The sequence below is a fragment of the Aulonocara stuartgranti genome (assembly GCF_965226115.1).
Source record: "Aulonocara stuartgranti genome assembly, chromosome: 3".
In the NCBI taxonomy this organism is placed as follows: domain Eukaryota; kingdom Metazoa; phylum Chordata; class Actinopteri; order Cichliformes; family Cichlidae; genus Aulonocara; species Aulonocara stuartgranti.
The window spans coordinates 69080973-69102067 of NC_138941.1; the positions used below are offsets into that span (position 1 = coordinate 69080973).

Below are 21095 nucleotides of genomic sequence, written 5' to 3' on the forward strand. Positions count from 1 at the left end.
TCTATGGTAGGTCCTAAAGGGTTAAGAAACACCAGAGAGACTGAAGCTCATCACATTGATCAAGCAGGACTCATGATCTTCACCAGCAGCTCCCTCACAGGGAAATTTTCTGCACTCCTCCATAGGCCCACTGTAGGAGATAAACCCAGCATTTCATGAACACTGTGATGGAAACCTTTGGTTTGTGTAATGTTATAAATACTCTGATACTCCCCAGAGGCTCCGGACTTTTACATAAAGATATTATATTTAGTCCTGTGGAAAGTTATATATTTAAGTTTTAAAAATATATGATCCTCTCTGGTTACTCTGGTATGAATAACTCTGAATCACTTTATAGTAAATAGCACACCATCTGCAAAAAACTGTGAAAGAATTCCAGATCACAAGTGTAGCCCTGGCTATATAAGTAGCTCATTATTTACATTTGTTCATTAATATTGATAGTTAATTGCAAATGTTTAATGTGTTCAAGAATGTATACAAATGCCTGCAAAGTATGTGATGTGTGTCAGTTAAATGCACAACCTTTTTTTTGGATTTTGAGGTTTATGTCATTATTTTTGATATGGTATTGATATGTACTACAGCTCCAGTGAACCCTGAAGTAGTCTCAGGTAGAGGGGTGGGAGTAAGTGGGGAGCCGTGTGCACTCTGCAGGAAGCGAGAGAGACGAGAGCTGAACAGTGTCGAGTGAACGCAGAGTTCATAGAAGGGCGACAGACGTATTTTCGGGTTGACGGATAGTTAACTGGAGTCGAGAACTGTTGTACCCTACTGTGAGTAGGAGGAGATGGACGTCTTGCTGGCATGTCAGAGAGGTCCCTTCTGCTGGTGTGCTGAAGTTATGTGTTCACGTGGGAGCACGTGGAAAGGACGACTGTGAGGCCTGCTGGTAGCCGTGACCCAGTTTCACCACTACCCCCTTGAACTGCCTGGAGGTGTGAGTACTGTTGTCTAGGGCTGCCACAAACGATTATTTTGATAGTCGACTAGTCACCGATTATTTATGCGATTAGTCGACTAATCAGATCATCATCCACTGGACGTAAAACTACAGCTTATTGCACCAGCAGCATCTGCTCTTATATAACTATCATTAGCTTACAGCTTTAAGCTTTTAAGGTGCTAACTAAAAATAAAGACAAGATGATAGTTTATTAAATTTTTAATGAAATTTGCAGATTGTTTCGGTGAAGTTTAATAAACTCCTTGCTATCTAAAATATAACAGGACACCGGAGTAAATTCTCCAGCATCTCACACTTCTGATAATCAGCTGTCTGCTTGACGTTTATTCAGCTGTGTAAAAACTATAACTTTAATCTCAGACAAACCGATTTACTCAGGAACAAATAAAATACTAAAAAAAGCCAAACAATAACATTTTAAGTTATCTAAGTGACTCATATATCATGTTTAACCTGAGTAGCGAAAGACGGCGGTGGGTTTGAAAACAATTTGCCGGGAGTCCGGTGTTCTCACGGCGCTAGTGACCTAGCCCCCGGCTAGCTATCGAGCTAGTGGGTAACAGACGTCTCCGAAAACGTCGGAGCGCTTTTGAAAGTATGTGGTGTCTTGATAAACTGAGCAGATATTTGAGGTTTACACAGCTACATTCTCGCCTGAAAATATGTTAAACGTTTATTTTGTGACCCAGAAAGAATAATAAGAGTAATATTAAAACTAACTAGCTGCCGCCATTGTTGGAAACTGAGCTGGGCTGCGCTATGAATTCTGGGACACAGCTGCTTCTTCTTCTTCTTCGGGGTTTAACGGCAGCTGGCATCCTTGTACATGCAGTGCTGCCATCTTCTGTTTCACTCCGTTATTACACCCTTAAATCCTGCTACTTATTCCTGCGTCTTTTGGGATCTTACAAAGCTTCAAACAACGCGTCGACTATTAAATCAGTCGTCAGGTTTTATTTAATTGTGTCAGAGAAACTCAAACGTGCTCTTCATGCAGCTGAGTACATCAAGTGTTTAAAACAGAAGCTGTGCAGGTCTGAGATCTGCAGCTCTCTGAAACACCAAACATGTCCTTTTAATGCTGATATATAGTGACACAGCAACATGGGTGATTAATCCTTGTTTTTTTGTCTTTAACTTTATCAATAAAACAGCTGCAGCTTTCACCGACAGCACATGTGGTACTTTAACCTTTGTACTGTTTTCATCATAAAGCTGATTCTTCTGTCCTCACACACTCAGGATCTGAAGTTCTTCTCTTACATTTTCTTTCAGTATTACAGTACACTACAGTACTTTAATCCATAGTTCTGATTAATGAGGAGTTACTGAAGTACAAGCTTTCAAAAAAATGTTACTGTCTTTACAGATGTGGCAAGAGACTAAAAACATGCTCTAATTTTAAGATATTTAATAATCAGCTCTGCACAGGAGCTGAAGCAGGGTGCAGCCTGTTGCTTTTACAGTAAAATACTTGTAATAAAAGTACAGTAACAGTAATTAGTGACTGAGTAGCCCGGAGCGTTTCTCTTGATTTCTTTAGTAAAATCATTCACATGCACAGCTAAATGAAACCTGACAGCCGAGTCCTCATCTTAGCTAGCTAGGTCTCAGGACCTAGCTAAGGGCGGTAGTTACGCATTAGCTGACAAACACATTTAACTTACTGAAAAAGTGCAGCGGGGGCTCGGGTCCTTCTGTCGGGTAGTCCAGTTTATTGAAGAACACCTCAGGCTGTCAGGTTAAAACACTCGGTTGTGTTTTCGTAGCGTAAACGCTGGCCCTCCTCTCAGAGCCTAAGCTCTATCTGCTATTCCCAAACAGAGATACGCAAGTTTCTCCGTGACTGCAGCTGCCAGTCAAAGCTGTTATGATAATGTTTCCCCCAATTTAACATCACCGCGGTAGGAATTAGAATCAAACTTATGGGAACGGAGACCCCTTGGACATAAATCGGCGTGATGAGAACTATTGAATACTAAAGAAAGAATCTTTGGAAAAAAATTATCTGAGGAGAATAAATTTATTTAACACTTCCCCCGTCGGACCCCCATCCCACCCGCTAACATGGAGCAGGCGGGGTTTATGATCTATTCTGCAGCCAGACACCAGGGGGCAATAGAGACGTTTTGGCTTCATTTTTGGGGTGCTGTTGCATCGTCCATCTTTTATACAATCATTGGGTAAAACCCAGAAGTGGCCGTGTACAGCCACCATATATCAAACACTTCTGAGCTAAATTTTACAACAGACTGATAGATCTTTCCTCTCTATCTATGGAGTGTACTGTACTGTTTACAATTGTTGGGCAATAGACCCATTTAAACAGTGTAAACCCTGTCAAAGGAATTTACAATTATCTATACTGTGCCCACATCAGTGATTGGGGAAACCAAAACAATCACATTTAACACTGGAAGAACTACCTCATTCTTTAGGTGCTTCAGGCATGTTTGAGGCCTATCAAAAATCCCTCAATGAAATGTGACGAACCCCAAATCTTACCTTTAGGGTGTCAATGTGTCAGAATTCAGTACACATGTCAAAAGAACTCACAACTATTATTGTTTCCTCGGACAATGAGGATCTAATGCACTTATGCATCAGGAACTTACATGCTAGGAAAACAGTCTCACTAACATGCAAAATGTACAGAAGTAATTATTAGTCAATTAACTGTGAAATGCACATGCTATAATTACTCCAGTCACTTTTACTCAGGCTCAGGACTCTAAAAGAGTTTGATGTTCGGAGAGTCATGTAAATGCATAGGGTAGAGGTTTAATACCTGTACATGAATGGTTAATTCCACAAATCATAGTTAAAAAAAAAGCCATGGAAAAAAATCATCATGAAAAAACTCATGGAAAACATAGAAAGCATTGTTTAATGTTAAACCTGGATAAACCTGGAATCCCTCCTTTTGACACATGGTCTCTCCCATGAGTCAACTCATCAGAACTAGGGTTAGTTAGAAAAGGGTTAGTTAGATCATTCCTCAGGCAATATCAGGGCTTCTCCTCCGGAGTAATTTCGCTCCAGCACTATAAACCCTGTGTTAGAGAATAAAATCAGTATTAATGTCTTGTTAAGTGGGTCTTTCCGGAGCACGCATCCACACCAAAATTACCTAGAAACAAACATCAGTGAGTAAATACAAACTTCACACTTGCAAACAACTGTAGGGTCATAGGAGTAATGAGGCCTAAATATATATTTTAAAAAACTGTCTTTCTCTTACACAAAGAAAACAACCCGAACCTAACTGACAGAATCAGTCTGGTACTATGACAAAACCCCCAAATCTGCCAGAAATCACAGGAAAAGTTTTTATTCCTGGTGAAACAACATGCTGTAGGGATTAGAATCTGCCATGCAGTGTTGCAGTCGTTGCTTCTGGCTTTAGTTGATGACTGATGCTTACATGGTCTGAAATCAGACTTAAGAGTCACTACCTTTGTTCATGTTCCCCACATCATATTTACTGGTTGCCCACAAGTGCTCAAGAATATCACACAATTCTGGAAAGTCTGGGGCCAACTGACCTAGTTCCACCTGCAAGATACACAGATAAATTTTTCCCCCTTTTTATTAGCAGCTGCACAGTTCACACGACACTAATTTTCGCCATTAAACACTTCCTAAACACTTCATGGCAGTATTTCATCACTAGAATGTGAATTACTTCCCCAGGTCTGTGCTTTTTCACTCCTTTTTCATTTTCACAGACCATATCATTGTATTTAACTTTTCTTCTCTTTTCATCTGACAATTTACTATGTTAACAACTAAATTTATTGTCTGATCAGTGGTTGGTCAAACCAGAATCTCAATTCAATTCAATTTTATTTATATAGCGCCAAATCACAACAACAGTCACCTCAAGGCGCTTCATAGATACAGAGAAAAACCCAACAATCAAAAGAAAAACTCCCTTTTAACAGGAAGAAACCTCCGGCAGAACCAGGCTCAGGGAGGGGCGGCCATCTGCTGCGACCGGTTGGGGTGAGAGAAGGAAGACAGGATAAAGACATGCTGTGGAAGAGAGACAGAGGTTAATAACAGATATGATTCAATGCAGAGAGGTCTATTAATACATAGTGAATGAGAAAGGTGACTGGAAAGGAAAAACTCAATGCATCATGGGAATCCCCCGGCAGCCTACATCTATTGCAGCATAACTAAGGGAGGATTCTGGGTCACCTGGTCCAGCCCTAACTATATGCTTTAGCAAAAAGGAAAGTTTTAAGCCTAATCTTAAAAGTAGAGATAGTGTCTGTCTCCCGAATCCAAACTGGAAGCTGGTTCTACAGAAGAGGGGCCTGAAAACTGAAGGCTCTCCCTCCCATTCTATTTTTAAATACTCTAGGAACAACAAGTAGGCCTGCAGAGCGAGAGCGAAGTGCTCTAATAGAGTGATATGGTACTACAAGGTCATTAAGATAAGATGGGGCCTGATTATGTAAGACCTTGTATGTGAGGAGCAGGATTTTGAATTCAATTCTGGACTTAACAGGAAGCCAATGAAGGGAAGCCAAAACAGGAGATAAATGCTCTCTCTTTCTAGTTCCTGTCAGGACTCTTGCTGCACCATTTTGGATTAGCTGAAGGCTTTTCAGTGAGTTTTTTGGACATCCTGATAATAATGAATTACAGTAGTCCAGCCTGGAAGTAATAAATGCATGAACTAGTTTTTCAGCGTCACTCTGAGACAGGATATTTCTAACTTTAGTGATGTTGTGCAAATGGAAGAATGCAGTCTTACATATTTGTTTAATATGTGCGTTGAAGGACATGTCCTGGTCAAAAATGACTCCAAGGTTCCTCACAGCGTTACTTGAGGCCAAGGTAATGCCATCCAGAGTAAGAATCTGATTAGATACCATAGTTCTAAGATTTTCAGGGCCGAGTACAATAACCTCAGTTTTATCTGAATTAAGAAGCAGAAAGTTAGCAGCCATCCAGGTCTTTATGTCTTTAAGACATTCCTGCAGTTTAACTAATTGGTGTGTGTCATCTGGCTTCATGGACAGATAGAGCTGGGTGTCATCAGCATAGCAGTGAAAATGTATGCTATGTCTTCTAATGATACTGCCTAAGGGAAGCATGTATAATGTAAACAGAATTGGTCCTAGCACTGAACCCTGTGGAACTCCATAATTAACCTCAGTGTGTGAAGAGGACTCTCCATTTACATGTACAAATTGGAGTCTATTAGATAGATATGATACAAACCACTGCAGCGCAGTACCTGTAATACCTACAGCATGTTCTAATCGCTCTAATAGGATATTATGGTCAACAGTATCGAATGCTGCACTAAGGTCTAGCAGGACAAGCACAGAGATGAGTTCACTGTCAGAGGCCATAAGAAGATCATTTGTAACCTTCACTAAAGCTGTTTCTGTGCTGTGCTGAGCTCTGAAACCTGACTGAAACTCTTCAAATAAACCATTCCTCACCAGATGATCTGTTAGCTGTTTGACAACTACTCTTTCAAGGATTTTTGATATGAAAGGAAGGTTGGAGATTGGCCTATAATTAGCTAAGACTGCTGGGTCTAGAGATGGCTTTTTGATGGCTCTTTTGGTTTAACTACAGCCAGCTTGAAGGCCTGTGGTACATAGCCGATTATTAGAGATAGGTTGATCATATTTAAGATCGAAGAATTAATTAATGGCAGGACTTCTTTGAGCAGTTTTGTAGGAATGGGGTCTAAAAGACACATTGATGGTTTGGAGGAAGTAATTATTGAAGTTAACTCAGAAAGATCAATTGGAGAAAAAGAGTCAAACTTAACATCAATGGTACTAAGAGTAGCTGTAGATAATATTATATCTGTGGAATGATTATTGGTAATTTTTTCTCTAATGATAAAAATTTTATTTGTGAAGAAGTTCATGAAGTCATTACTAGTTAACGTTAAAGGGATGGTTGGCTCAAAAGAGCTCTGACTTTTTGTCAGCCTGGCTACAGTGCTGAAGAGAAACCTGGGGTTGTTCTTATTTTCTTCAATCAGTGATGAATAGTAAGATGTTCTGGCTTTGCGGACAGCTTTCTTATAAAGCAGCAAACTATTTCTCCAGGCTAAATGATGATCCTCTAGATTTGTGACACGCCATTTCCTCTCCAGATTACGAGTCATCTGCTTTAGGGTACGTGTTTGAGAATTATACCACGGAGTCAGGTACTTCTGATTTGAGGCCTTAGTTTTCACAGGAGCTACAGTATCCAGAGTCGTACGTAGTGAGGAGGTGAAATTATTAACAAGATAATCTACCTCTGTTGGGCTAGCATTCAGATAGCTGCTCTGCTCTGTGTTGGTACAGGGCATTGGAGATGATAACAGTGGGTGGATTATATTCTTAAACTTAGTTACAGCACTTTCAGAAAGACATCTACTTTGATAAAGTCTACTCTCCACTGCTGTGTAATCAATTATTGTAAAAGTAAATGTTATCAGGAAATGATCAGACAGGAGAGGGTTTTCAGGAAACACTGTTAAATGTTCAGTTTCTATGCCATATGTTAAAACAAGATCTAGAGTGTGATTAAAGTGGTGGGTGGGTTCTTTTACATTTTGAGAGAAACCAATTGAGTCTAATAACAGATTAAATGCCATGTTGAGGCTGTCATTTTTAGCATCTACATGGATGTTAAAATCACCCACAATAATTATTTTATCTGAGCTCAGAACTAAATTAGATATAAAGTCTGAGAAATCAGACAGAAACTCTGTGTAAGGCCCAGGTGGACGATAGATGATAACAAGTAAGACTGGTTTCTGAGTTTTACAGCTGGGGTGGACAATGTTAAGCATCAGGCTTTCAAATGAATTAAAAGTCTGTCTTGGTCTTTCATTAATTAATAGGCTGGTGTGAAAAATTGCTGCCACACTGCCCCCTCGGCCTGTGCTTCGAGATTTCTGGTAGTTAGAATGACTCGGGGGTGTTGATTCATTTAAACTAACATAATCATCCTGCTGCAACCAGGTTTCTGTAAGGCAGAGTAAATCGATTTGTTGATCAATTATTAAGTCATGTACTAACAGAGATTTGGAGGAGAGAGACCTAATATTTAATAATCCAAATTTCATTGTTTTACTCTTTGGTTCAGATGTGGATACTGTATTGTTCTTTCTTTGTGATTGTTTATGTTTAAGTTGTTTGTTGCTGGTTTTTAGTTTGTTTTTTGTCTTTTTGGAAGCTGACACAGTCTCTATGGAGATGGGGTTTTTTTGGGGGGGGTAGCAGGAGGAGAGAAGCTGCAGAGAGGCGTGTAAGACTGCAACTCTGCTTCCTGGTCCCAACTCTGGATAGTCATATTTTGGGGGCTTTAATAAATTTGTCCATATTTCTAGAAATGAGAGCTGCTCCATCCAAAGTGGGATGGATGCCGTCTCTCCTAACAAGACCAGGTTTCCTCCAGAAGGTTTGCCAATTATCTATGAAGCCCACATCGTTTCTGGGACACCACTCAGACAGCCAGCAATTTAAGGAGAACGTGCGGCTAAACATGTCACTCCTGGTCTGATTGGGGAGGGGACCAGAGAAAACTACAGAGTCCGACATTGTTTTGGCAAAGTTGCACACCGATTCAATATTGATTTTAGTGAGCTCCGATTGGCGTAACCGGGTGTCATTACTGCCGACGTGAATTATGATTTTACTGAATTTATGTTTACCCTTAGCCAGCAGTTTTAAATTTCCTTCAATGTCGCCTGCTCTGGCCCCTGGAAGACAATTGACTATGGTTGCCGGTGTCTCTAGCTTCACATGTCTGAGAACAGAATCGCCAATTACCAGAGTTTGACCCCCGGCGGGTGTGTCGCCGAGTGGGGAAAAACGGTTAGACACATGAACGGGTTGGTGGTGTACCTGGGGCTTCTGTTTAGGACTATGCTTCCTCCTCACCGTGACCCAGCCGCCCTCTTTCCCCAGCTGCTTGGGATCTGCCGGGGAACAGCTAGCGGGGCCTACGCTATCTTCGGCTGCACCAGCTACAGGGGCCTGGCTAGCTACGGGTGAATGAAGGGTGCGAAGCCGAGTCTCCAATTCAGTAATCCTGGCCTCCAGCGCTGCAAATATGCTACATTTGTTACAGATATCATTACTGCTAAAAGAGGCCGAGGAGTAACTAAACATCTGACACATTGAGCAAGAAAGTGCAGGAGGGACAGGTGAAGTAGCCATGGTGCTAATGAGTCGGCTACGAGCTAAGCTAAGCTAGCGAGACAGTACAGAGACAGTGAGTGAATACTTTGGCTATAAATTAGGTAGTGAGTACACAGAAAGTGTGCTTCGGATGAAGCACGTGAAGATTATACTATGAAAGAATAATGTATTTAAAAGTTGTTAATTAAATTGCTAAGCAAATAAGCTACTCAGAAACACCACTGTGTTTGAGCAGGAACAGGAAGTGATACTCTACCGCAGAGTGAGCGAACACCAAGTGACAGCGCCACCAAGAGGCTGCTCCTCTTGGTGGCGCTGTCAAATTGTATCCTCTTTTTCTTTTTTCCCCCTTTCACCAAAAGTTTCACCTATTGTCCTGCAACCTGGAGAGTTAATTGTCAGCAGTGGATACAATTTACACTATTTTAACACTGACGACAGATAACAAGCTGATCTTCATTGCGTGTGTGTGTTTGTGTCAAAAAGGGTCTTATTGCCAAATTTTGAGCAGGTTTACAACATTAGGAAATTGCTGCGGTACTTAGTGCAAAAATACTGTCATATAATGCTTAAATAAACATAAATATAAAAATTAAAAGTGCTAAGTAGATATATAGATAGATATATACATGTGCAGGTGGTGATCAGTGCCAAACATGGAATGATGCAGTGAACACAGTGTAGGGTCATGTGTTAGTGGTGGGATGTCATGTGGTTATTGTTCATGAGTCCAACAGCAGAGGGAAAGAAACTGTTCTTATGGCGAAAGGTTCTGGTGCGAATGGACTGGAGCCTCCTGCCTGAGGGGAGCAAGTGGTTGACAGGGACGGATTTTCTCCTGTCACTTTCTTGGCCTTTATAGCTTCGTCATATTGCACTTTATGGTGATGTTTAAGGTGGTTATACAAATTCGTAGTGTTAGCTTGCGGTCCTGCTACTATGGCAAAACACAGCTTGCAAATGATGTCTTTTTGATTCTCATCGTCTTCTTTGAAACCAAGAAACTTCCACACGGAGGAATGAGAACCTTTTCTTGGAAAAGGTTAATGTTACAGTGGGGTTGTCATTCTCACCGCCTTCAGCGAGCTTTTCCTCTGCACTCATTATGTTTTCTCCCCTCAGGCAGTTTCTCTCACGTGCTCTTAGAGCGGGGCGATAGAATGATAACAATATGTATTGTGAAATAACTTTTTCTCGATAGAAAAATTTAACTATTGCAATAGGCCTCACCGCTCTTGTCCTCTTAAAAAAAAAAATGAACAGCCAATCCAAATTAAGTAGTGCAGAGCCGAACCAATCACAGCCGCAGCGTCACGTGACTTGTTACGTACAGCACAAGTGCCAAGCCACACATGTGTATTTCTTTTGGGAAGCAGCCAGCGACCGTACTGCCCGGGTAATGGAGGAAATCAGTGTGCTGACTAGAGAAAAATCAACCGAGAGCGTGATCGAAAGTTATCGAAGAAAAAAACCAATGATGGTTCCAATGCCGGAGAGATTGTCGAACAGAAGAGCCATAGAAGTTCCGGAGTATGAAGGTATTTCAGCTATTTCAAGTCAAACAGAGTAGCGCGCACTGTAATTTGTGCCGAAAGCAAGTCTGGAAATACAATTAACCGGTCCATGCTCAATCTCTGACTGAAAGCGCTAATTCGTCATTCATCAAACATTGTTTAAACTGTTTGAAAAGCTAAGCTATACAACAAGGAGAGATTGAGAATTTCCTTTTAATTCTCAGTTTATTTGATATTGACAAAAGTTAGTCAATTTTGTCTGTTCTTCTGTAAAACAAACTAAGATTTATTTTTAGAATGAATAATTTCTAAGTGGAATTGACAATTTAGTCTGTTTCGTTTGTTCTATTTTGAAACTTAAACGCTTTAGCGGCTGCCTTTTGTGTAGTTTGCAATATTTGCCTTTATTTATCTGAAAAAGTCTCATGTTCCTTAAGTACATCTACCCTGTTGAAATTATGGGAAATAAATATTAAAATCAAAAAAAGCTGCTGATTATTTCACATTTTACTTACAAATATAGTTATTTGGCTTATATCGTGATATATATCGTTATCGCCTGAAATGAAAAAAACATTTCGTGATATGAAAAAATCTCATATCGCCCAGCTCTACATCTACGTGCTCTGTTGTTTTTTTCCCCTTCCAGCTGGCTTCTGTATCACATGGTATGAGGCTCTGCCCTTTTCATTTGTTGAGCATGAAGAGTGAGCGCTTATTTTCATGTACATTATGTCCCAAAATGCGGTGCAATTGTCTTTTTTTTTTTTTTTTTTAAAAACATTTTCATTTGGAAATGAGATCACATAAAAGTATGAATTGAAATAGTGTTTTTCTAACGTTTAATTGTGCAGCCCTAAATAATGCTATCAAACTGATTTTTTTTTTTTTATCCATTATTTTTAAAGATTTGTTATATAAGGATACCATAGGCTGAATTGTAGACGGTGCTGCTTGGGTCCAAACTGTCATACAATATGAAAAATGAGAATATCATGGAATGCTGTCACAGTCTGGCCGAGGCAGACTGTATGGAGTGATGTAGAGGAGCCAAAATACAGACAAAATGGAACGTGAAATAAAACTTGACCCCGATCTCGGTAGAACAGAGGTTCATGGCGAAGCCGTTCAGGTGGCCAACCCGGAGGTCGACAGCATAGCAGTTCAAAGTTCAAAGGCTCACTGGGTCGGCCACGAGTCCAATGGTGGCGACGGAGGAGATCAGGGGGCCGACCACGTGGAAGGTGGCAGTGGCAAAGCAGGCACGGCTGGACAGCTTGGCTGACGGCCGGTGGTGATGTGGGCGTTTACATGGACCCTCGGGTGGCTTGGTGGGGTCCCATGGACAGGCTGTTTTGACAGGCCCCGGAAACGGCTGTGCTGGATGTGGATGCGGCGGACGTAGGGAGCGCTGGACGTGGCATGGCAGGTGAGACGAAACCAGGCGTGGCGACGACCTCTGGCCGAGGCAGAACCAGGCGAGACAAGACCAGGCGTGGAAGCTGCAGTATACTGGATGGGCTCGGCTGAACCTCCAGCTGGCGTTTATTTCTCTTTTTTTTTTTTTCCCTGAGTCTGAAAAAAAGCTCAAACAAGAATCACTCACACACTCACACACACACACACACACACACACACACACACACACACACACACACACACCTGGCAGATCCCACTGCTGCCACCAATTGTGAGGGACCAAGCAGCCAAAGCATAGAGGACACAGGCAAAAAAAAGATCTTCAAAAAGGGTTTTCTTTATTTTAACCCTCAAAAAAAAAAAAAAAAAAAAAATCATACTTAGCAGGCCCATAAAAGAGGTCAACTAAATATAACTCTACAAAAAGTAATTTCCAGAAACTTAAACACAACAAAGTGAGACACGACTTAACTCACAAACTGACCTAATTACAAAGACATGTGGGTAGCTTTTTGGCCAAACCATTTACACACAATAAGGGGGGAGGGGGGACACACACACACTAATATTAACTAAGCACAGAATAACCTAACCTAAAACACCCCTGCTCCTGGTAGGCCCATGGTTGGTCCTGCTGAGCAGGCATTTTGTTCCCAGAGTCCTCAGCCACACCTTTTACCCACACAGGAAACAGCCACCAACCAAACCCAGGTAACTCAAAGAAATAGAAACATAATTAACAAAACATTTTAGAAAAACCATACAATGTTACTATGTGCACGCCTCATAATACCAGTGTTAGGTTTAACCAAATGATTAATGAAGAAAACTGCAAAGCAAACTAATAAAGTAAAAAAAAAAAATGGACTGATTTATCCCTGTGTGGCTGATGCCATCACAATGCCCTACACCTGCAGAAAAGGCTAACATTGTTATCTTTTTACAAAAAAAAAAAAAAAAAAAAAAAAGCTAAACATGAGGTTTTTGGACAAAGTGTGTGTTCTCCATTCTTTAAGCACTGGTTCGAGCACTGTTTAAGCACCGGGAGAGTTTCAAAAGTACCGGTATCGGATAAAACCTAAATGATACCCATCCCTACTGCTGCATCGACATGGAGACAGGCGGGAGACTCAACATGCCAACTTGAACTCCTGTAGCTGGTGTAGGGAGAGCTGTGTCACACAGGGGCTGGAGTGGTTCAGTCTGCATTCTGGGCGGCTGCTGCCTTGGCAGTGAATGGGAAACTCCTCCAGATGTAGCCAAAACAGTCTTTGTGATGCTCCGATAAACGCTCCACAAAAAACGGGTTGGCAGCAGCAATAATCCAACATAGCTGGACCTGAATAGATTACTTCTCCACCTTCTGCAGAGAAGATAATCCAAAATCCATGGAGCTGTGCGACGTGGACACTAAACTAGGGCTGCCACGATTAGTCGACTAGTCACGATTATGTCGACTATTAAAATCGTCGACGACTAATTTAAGAGTCGACGCATCGTTTGAAGCTTTGTAAGATTACAAAGGACGCAGGAATAATAATAGGATTTAAGAGTGTAATAACGGACTGAAACAGAAGATGGCAGCACTGCATGTACAAGGATGCCAGCTGCCGTTAAACCCCGAAGAAGAAGAAGCTGTGTCCCAGAATTCATAGCGCAGCCCAGCGCAGTTGTCAACAATGGCGGCAGCTAGTTAGTTTTAACTTTACTCTTATTATTATTTCTGGGTCACAAAATAAACCTTTAACATATTTTCAGGCTTGTATGTAGCTGTGTAAACCTCAAATATCTGCTCAGTTTATCAGGACACCACATATTTTCAAAAGCGCTCCGACGTTTTCGGAGACGTCTGTTACCCACTAGCTCGTTAGCTAGGCGGGGGCAAGGCTAACTAGAGCCGTGAGAACACCGGACTCCCGGCAAATCGTTTTCAAACCCACCGCCGTCTTTCGCTAGTCAGGTTAAACATATATATAAGTCACTTAGATAACTTAAAATGTTATTGTTTGGCTTTCTTTAGTATTTTATTTGTTCCTGAGTAAATCGGTTTGGCTGAGATTAAAGTTATAGTTTTTGCACAGCTAAAACTGTCAAGCAGACAGCTGATTATCAGAAGTGTGAGATGCTGGAGAATATACTCCGGTGTCCTGTTATATTTTAGAAAGCAAGGAGTTTATTAAACTTCACCGAAACAATCTGCAAATTTCATTAAAAATTAATAAACTACCATCTTGTCTTTATTTTTAGTTAGCACAAACACTTCAAGCTGTAAGCTAATGATAGTTATATAAGACCAGATGCTGCTGGTGCAATAAGCTGTACGCTGTACGTCCAATGGATGATGATCTGATTAGTCGACTAATCGCAAAAATAATCGGTGACTAGTCGACTATCAAAATAATCGTTTGTGGCAGCCCTACACTAAACTAACAAAAAAAAAAGTTTGTGAAATGAATGTCTGCTGGGTCCCACATGGTCAGATCGCTCTGTCACAGTCTGGCAGAGGCAGACTGTATGGAGTGATGTAGAGGACCCAAAATGCAGAAAAAAAATGGAACGTGGAACAAAACTTGAATTAACAAAAAGTGAGCCGTTTAATGAGGCTGGTAAAAAAGAAAAAAAAAGTACAACAAACGCAAACTGAAGTAAAACTAACATTAACCTAAACTGAAAGAACTAAACAAACAACATGAAATCTAGAACCATGGCATGGACAATATTGAGAGAACAACAGACAGACCTGACAAAGAATGACCAGAAACACAGACTGAATACACACAAGGGTGATTGGGGGAAGTGGAAACACATGGGGAAACAACTGACACTAGTCTGACATAACGAGACAAAGGAAGCAAAGCTGACTACTCTGACATAGGACACAGACCTTCAAAATAAAACTGGAAACATGAGACGCAGACATGACATTACAAACTTGATAACATAAGACACAAAGGGAAACACAAAGGGTGAGGGAAACTTAAATACAGGGGAAGAAAATAAAAGAGGAATCTAATAACCAAATGAACTTTGCTGACCTAAAGAACTTAAACATAAGCCATAAACATCAAAAATGAACTAGAATTCAAAACACTGGTTCAAAAGACCCAGGAACGTGACAAATGCATAAATAACTGAGCTGCTGAAGCAGGTATATAGTGCCGAATTAACTTAAAATTAAATTAACTACTAAGTGAACCGAACAACATAATAAAATCAGAAACACAGGCTTAAAATACCATCTGGTATTCATGAGCTTCATTGCGTGTGTGTATGTGTTAGTAGGATTAAAACATTCTGTGCTTATGTATGTCATTTTAATTACTTTCCCCTTTTTCTGAAACAAATCTCTGTTTACTACACCTTCTTGTTTCAGAAACATCTAAAGAAGAAAGTCTCTATTGTAGTCAGGCACAGCTAAATTCTGCTTGTGAGTTAACAACACACAGTGTGGTTGGCTAGGTTAACGCCTTCAACATGTACCCCCTCGTGATGTGTGCCACTTCCTCTATGTCCTCGATTTGTACCACCATATGGAGGACCGCAAGAGCCACACACATCAAAATACAGAATTCTTAGATGCTTAGATGATGAATTGTAGAATAAATTCTCCATTTGTAAAATAATTTTAGAATTCCACATTAACAAAGTGAGTTTTGAAATGTTTTTTTAAAAACCTCATTACCATCCTAGGGAAGCTAGGATGGTAATGAGGTGCTTGGAGATGTTGTAGGTGGCTGAGTTTATACTGCTACCATTGAGACTGATCGGGACTCCGTCTTTGTGGATCTATGGAAGTCCAAATATACAGGGTGTAGCATCCCCTGGGTAAAAGCGGCGATATGCAGGGGGGTCAGTGGTTTTTCCCTTTCAAGTTCTTGTAGGCAACTGATGACTTTCTTTTTGTAGTTGCTTCTGGGGTTTCACCTTGAAGCTTCATAGGTATTGTTGTCACTGAGGAGTTTAGTCATGTTTATTTGCTCTGCTTCTTTTTGTCAGGGATAAAATACAAATATATACTTTTTGTGTCCCAGCTGAGTAACAGGAGGAGAAGAGTCTGGTGGTGCAGCAGAGGAACAATTTCAGCCATTTGGACTCAGCTCAGCCACTACAGAGGAAACAATGACTTCAACACAAAAGGTGAGAAAAACATCACAGTTACACTGTTATTGAAACTGCGTGTACAGCTGGTTGGTTTTTAAAAACCTGTTAACAGCAGCTTTATCTTTTCCATCCTGGGCTCCTCCATATATACAGAATCTACATTCACAACCAAAAACCACAGAAGTTACAAGAAAATACAAAGATCATATTTTCTCTACACACATTGAAACAACAATATCATCAGTTGAACTCTGATTTTTTTTCTGAAGTAAAAGAGTTTCTTTGATGATCAATATTTCTTCAATAATGTCATTTTCATTACAACTCTCGTTGTAGCACATCATTGTAATGTGATAGTATTACCAGAAGGTGGTGGTAACACACCTACAATGTGTTTTTTGACATGTTTGATTCCACCAATGGAGGGAGTTTCAGTTTGTTCCACGACTGCATTTCACTCACTGCCTGTGTTTGTATCTCTGTCACTGCAGGACCAACATGGAGCGAGAAGTCAGCGCTCTCAGGAGGCCGACAAACCTCACAGAAGAAAGGGAGAGAAATCCTACAGCTGTGATGAGTGTGGGAAGGATTGTGTCCAGGCTGGAGACTTGAAAACACACCAACTCATCCACAGCGGAGTTAAACCTTACAGCTGTGACTTGTGTGGAAAGTCTTCTACCCGGGCTGGAGACCTGAAAAAACACCAACTCATCCACAGTGGAGTTAAACCTTACAGCTGTGACTTGTGTGGAAAGTCTTTTACCCAGGCTGGACACTTAAAAACACACCAACTCATCCACAGTGGAGTTAAACCTCACAGCTGTGACTTGTGTGGAAAGTCTTTTACCCGGGCTGAAGGCTTAAAAAAACACCAAGTCATCCACATTGGATTTAAAGCGTACAACTGTGACTTGTGTGGAAAGTCTTTTGCTCAAAATAGCGAATTACAGAAGCATCTAGTTACCCACTCTGGAGTTAAGGGGTACAGCTGCGACTTTTGTGGAAAAAGGTTCAGCGACAAACAATACCGAAATAGCCACCTACGGATTCACACTGGAAATGATGTTTACTACTGTAATCGGTGTGGGAAACTGTTTGCAACAGATGCACAGTTACAACGACACATGTTTAGCCACTCTGAGGAGAGACCTTATAAATGTGACCTGTGTGAGAAGACTTTTAAATCTCCACATCAGCTGAAAAAACACCAACAGATCCACACCAGAAAGTAACTCTACAAGTGCAGTTACTGTGAGGATGTATTTATGTTTTATCTTGTAATTTTAACCTGATTGTTTGGAAAGTCTGATCAGTAAACTAGAATGAAGACTCATTTTCTCTCAGTAAGCTGAGTGTTGTAATGTAAACAGTAAAATGTAATTGGACATTGGCAGAGATGCTTTTTATTTCTGGCAACGTTCAGGATAAAAACGTTGAAGGAATTCCCCGACTTACAATGTCTTTGTTTAGAAGTGGAGCAAAGCACATGGATCCATTTCTCAACCCTGTCGTCACTGTGGTGGTGGGAAAGCGTTTCTCTTTGACCTATGTAGAAAAACTTCTAATCATCAACGGGACCAAAAAACCACATCAACGTAGACACACTGGAGACAAAATGAAAAACTGTAAAGAATGTGGGAGAGGCTTCCACACACCAAGTACATTAAAAATAAATGAACTCTTCCACAGTGGGGTCAAAAAGCACATCTGTGACCAGTGTGGGTCATCCTTCACCACTGCACATGATTTTAATGAAAAAGCATAAGGGAATCCACACAGAAGAGACACCATACAAGTGCAGACACTGTGACAAAAGCTTCTCACAATCAGGTCATCGTAACAAACATGAACGTACACACATGGAAGTGAACTTCAGCTGTGACCAGTGTGACAAGAGCTTCAGGAATGTCAGTTCATACTCCGAACACAAACGATCTCACACTGTAAATAAACTGTTTCACTGTTACCAATGTGCAAAAACCTTCACTTCATTGTCTGCTCTGTGCAAACATCAGCCTGATCATGCAGGACTGAAATCACTGGATCACAATGAATCTGAAGAGAGAGAAAGATCCTCTTCTGGTTTCAGGGTCAGACTTAAAAACCTTGAGATCAGGCTCCACAGAGTTCAGATGGAATCTCCTGTAAAGAGTGTCAGCTGATGCCACACTAGGATCTGATGAGTAGTGATGGGCAGATGATGCCTCATGAAGCACTGAAGCTTTTCATCCAATTGGTTCACCCCAACGCGAAGCTTCTTGAAGCTTCATTTGCTCTAGCAGGACACCTACTGGACGTAAAAATATTAGTTGGCATGAATTTGAAGAGTGTGGCATTTTGCACACAGCCTGTAACTGTCAACAACAAATGGAGTGTGTAAAACATCTATATTGTAGTGATGGCAGTATACTGTGTATAGTTATGCTGGCAGTATGGAAAATGATTATTTGCGGCAAAGTTCGAACCGCTTCCTGAACCAGTCATGTGGTACAGCCGGGCAGCGAGGCTTCGGACGTCATCATTTTCAGCTCCTCCCATAAATGAAGCAAGCCTCGATACGCGCTTCGCGGAAACGCCCCCTCCATTACTCGACACACGCTTCGAAACCTCGATACAGAACGTCACATCACTACTGATGAGGTAGCTCTGATTTCTGGACCTGCAGTGAATAATTCTGAATGTTACATTTAGGAAGCTGCATGTATAGATATGCATATCAAGTTTATTTTTTTTCCTTTTAGGGGTTTTAATTCTCTAAAATGTTATCCCTGTTACATTTTATTCTTTGTTTCCTTAGGATACAGTAGTGTTTAGTAGTTGTATTCATTTTATGTGTTAGCTAAGTTAAATTTCAATCCTTCATTCATATTTAATCTTTTGCTGTTGTAAAATCTTCTCTTAAATCATTTTCTCCCCAAACTGCAAATGTTTTCACAGCAGTTGCTCTTAAAACCTCCAAAATGAACTAAATCTGTCCACCAGCTTTGAAACAACACCTGCTGTGACTTTATGTCCAGAAAAAAGAAACTCAAGCTAAACTGGTTTTGGGCTGTACTTCCATGTAATGCCAGTTTGTACCAGAAGATGGAGCAGTGAGTCAGTGTAACCTTTATTCAATTAGGCAAAGACCACATTCGTATTCACAGTGGCAGCAAAGAAATGTTGAAAGTTATAAACAGCAGCACACATCAGGACCAATTTAAAGATCACAGATGACTACTTTTACTTAATTCAAATTCCTTCAAATTTTCGGCTCCTCCTTTCACTTTAGTGTATTTACTGTATCTTTGAAGTCCACATGTTGTTTTTTTAATGAATTCATTTTGATCCACATGTTCTGCAGCTCTTTCCCTGTTGATTTGAAGTTTGTATTATGAAATCCTGATAATATTAAAGTGTTAGTTATATTTGATGAACTCTGTGTAAAGTTTGTCTTATTAAACAGTTTGGTGTGAAAATGAAGAAATGGTCTCAGAACAAGTAGTTTGAGCCATGATTTCAGATTCAAAGTAATTTAACTGTTTTCAGTGGTACATGTGGAGGTTTATCAGAGGAGGCGACTTGGCTGTTCTCCACTCACACAGAACAGGGTTCCTGTAGTTCATTAAAAACTCTGAAATGATCTTCAAGGACCAAAATATTTGATTTTTCTCAAAAACGTGCTGTGGGCATGACGCTTTTAGAGCGTGTGTTTAAGATGCATTGTGATTAACATCTCACACATTCCAATAAAGCAGATGTTCCTGCATTGCAACAGCGCTTTGCAGATGTGTTCTCCCCCCTACCCGTGTGCACGACTCTCATGGAGCACCACTTTGAAACGCAGCTGATTGGCAGATTCCCTTGTCTGCAGAGTCCAAAGACAAAAACGGCCTCCTCCACTCTGTGTGGTTCGTACCAATTCGTCACACTTCCGTTTGGCTTGTTTGAAGCCCCGCCATTTTTCAGAACCTCCTGTAGTGATAGCTGAGTCCTCACACTGCATATGCTGTTTCCTACCTGGATGATGTCATCATTCATAGTGATACCTCGGTGGAGCATGTGCAGTGGTTGGTCACAGTCCCGGATTCCCTGAGGCAGGCAGGGCTGATGGCAAAACCGAAGAAGTGTGTGGTTGGATGGAGGGAGGTACAGAGTTTTTGGTACAATTTTGAGACCCCATTTGGAGGCTGATTACACCACAGCGATGTGATGAAGGCTGTCCCAATTCCAAATGCGGCCGGAAATGCGCACTTCATTTCCCCGGACTTGAAGGATGAGTCAGGTGTATCATTTGTGGCACAACATATCCCAGAATTCATAGCGCAGCCTTTACTGTGGCTAATTTTTTTTTTTAAAAAATAAGAAAACGGCAGATGGCAGAAGAGTAAACTTTTAAATGTAAGTATTGAATTTTCAGACCTCATCAGTTAACGCTGTCCATGCAGATATTATAGATTTGTAAATGATTACCTAACAATCTTGTCAACACAAAGTTCTTTACTGACAGGCAGTGGGGAGAGGGGACACTTGGGCAGTGCATTTACTGCATATAATGTGTTATCAGCCTTTTCATCTTTTCTCATTACCCACAGCTGCATCCACTTCTGTTGGGCTTAGGCTACTCACTAGGGCTGGGTATCATCACTGATTTCTATAATTGATTTGATTAAATTCAATTTTGACTCAGTAACTGTTTCAAAGTAACTGAGGATAAAACACAGACAAACAGCAAGCTAAGCGCTTTTAAATTTGGCATAATTTAAAAAAAAAATGTATTAAACAGCAAAAATGAAGCTTTCTTTTTGCCGGAGAGGAACAAAAGCTGCAGCTCAGAATCAGTGAGATGTTGACTTTCTGCCCCGACGGCGTGTCTGTCAAGTTTCAGTGCTTCGTTTAAACTGTATGATACTTATGTATTTAATTTTATATGTGATA

General features: G+C 40.7%; 1 long non-coding RNA gene across 1 annotated transcript; it reads left to right on the forward strand.

Annotated features, from left to right (window-relative positions):
* Positions 1–899: 899 nt before the first annotated feature.
* LOC309696471 lies at positions 900–19574 on the forward strand. The gene is made up of 3 exons (XR_014273505.1): positions 900–943; positions 16109–16214; positions 16670–19574. It is a non-coding gene; the product is annotated as an uncharacterized lncRNA (long non-coding RNA).
* The last annotated feature ends 1521 nt before the right edge of the window (positions 19575–21095 follow it).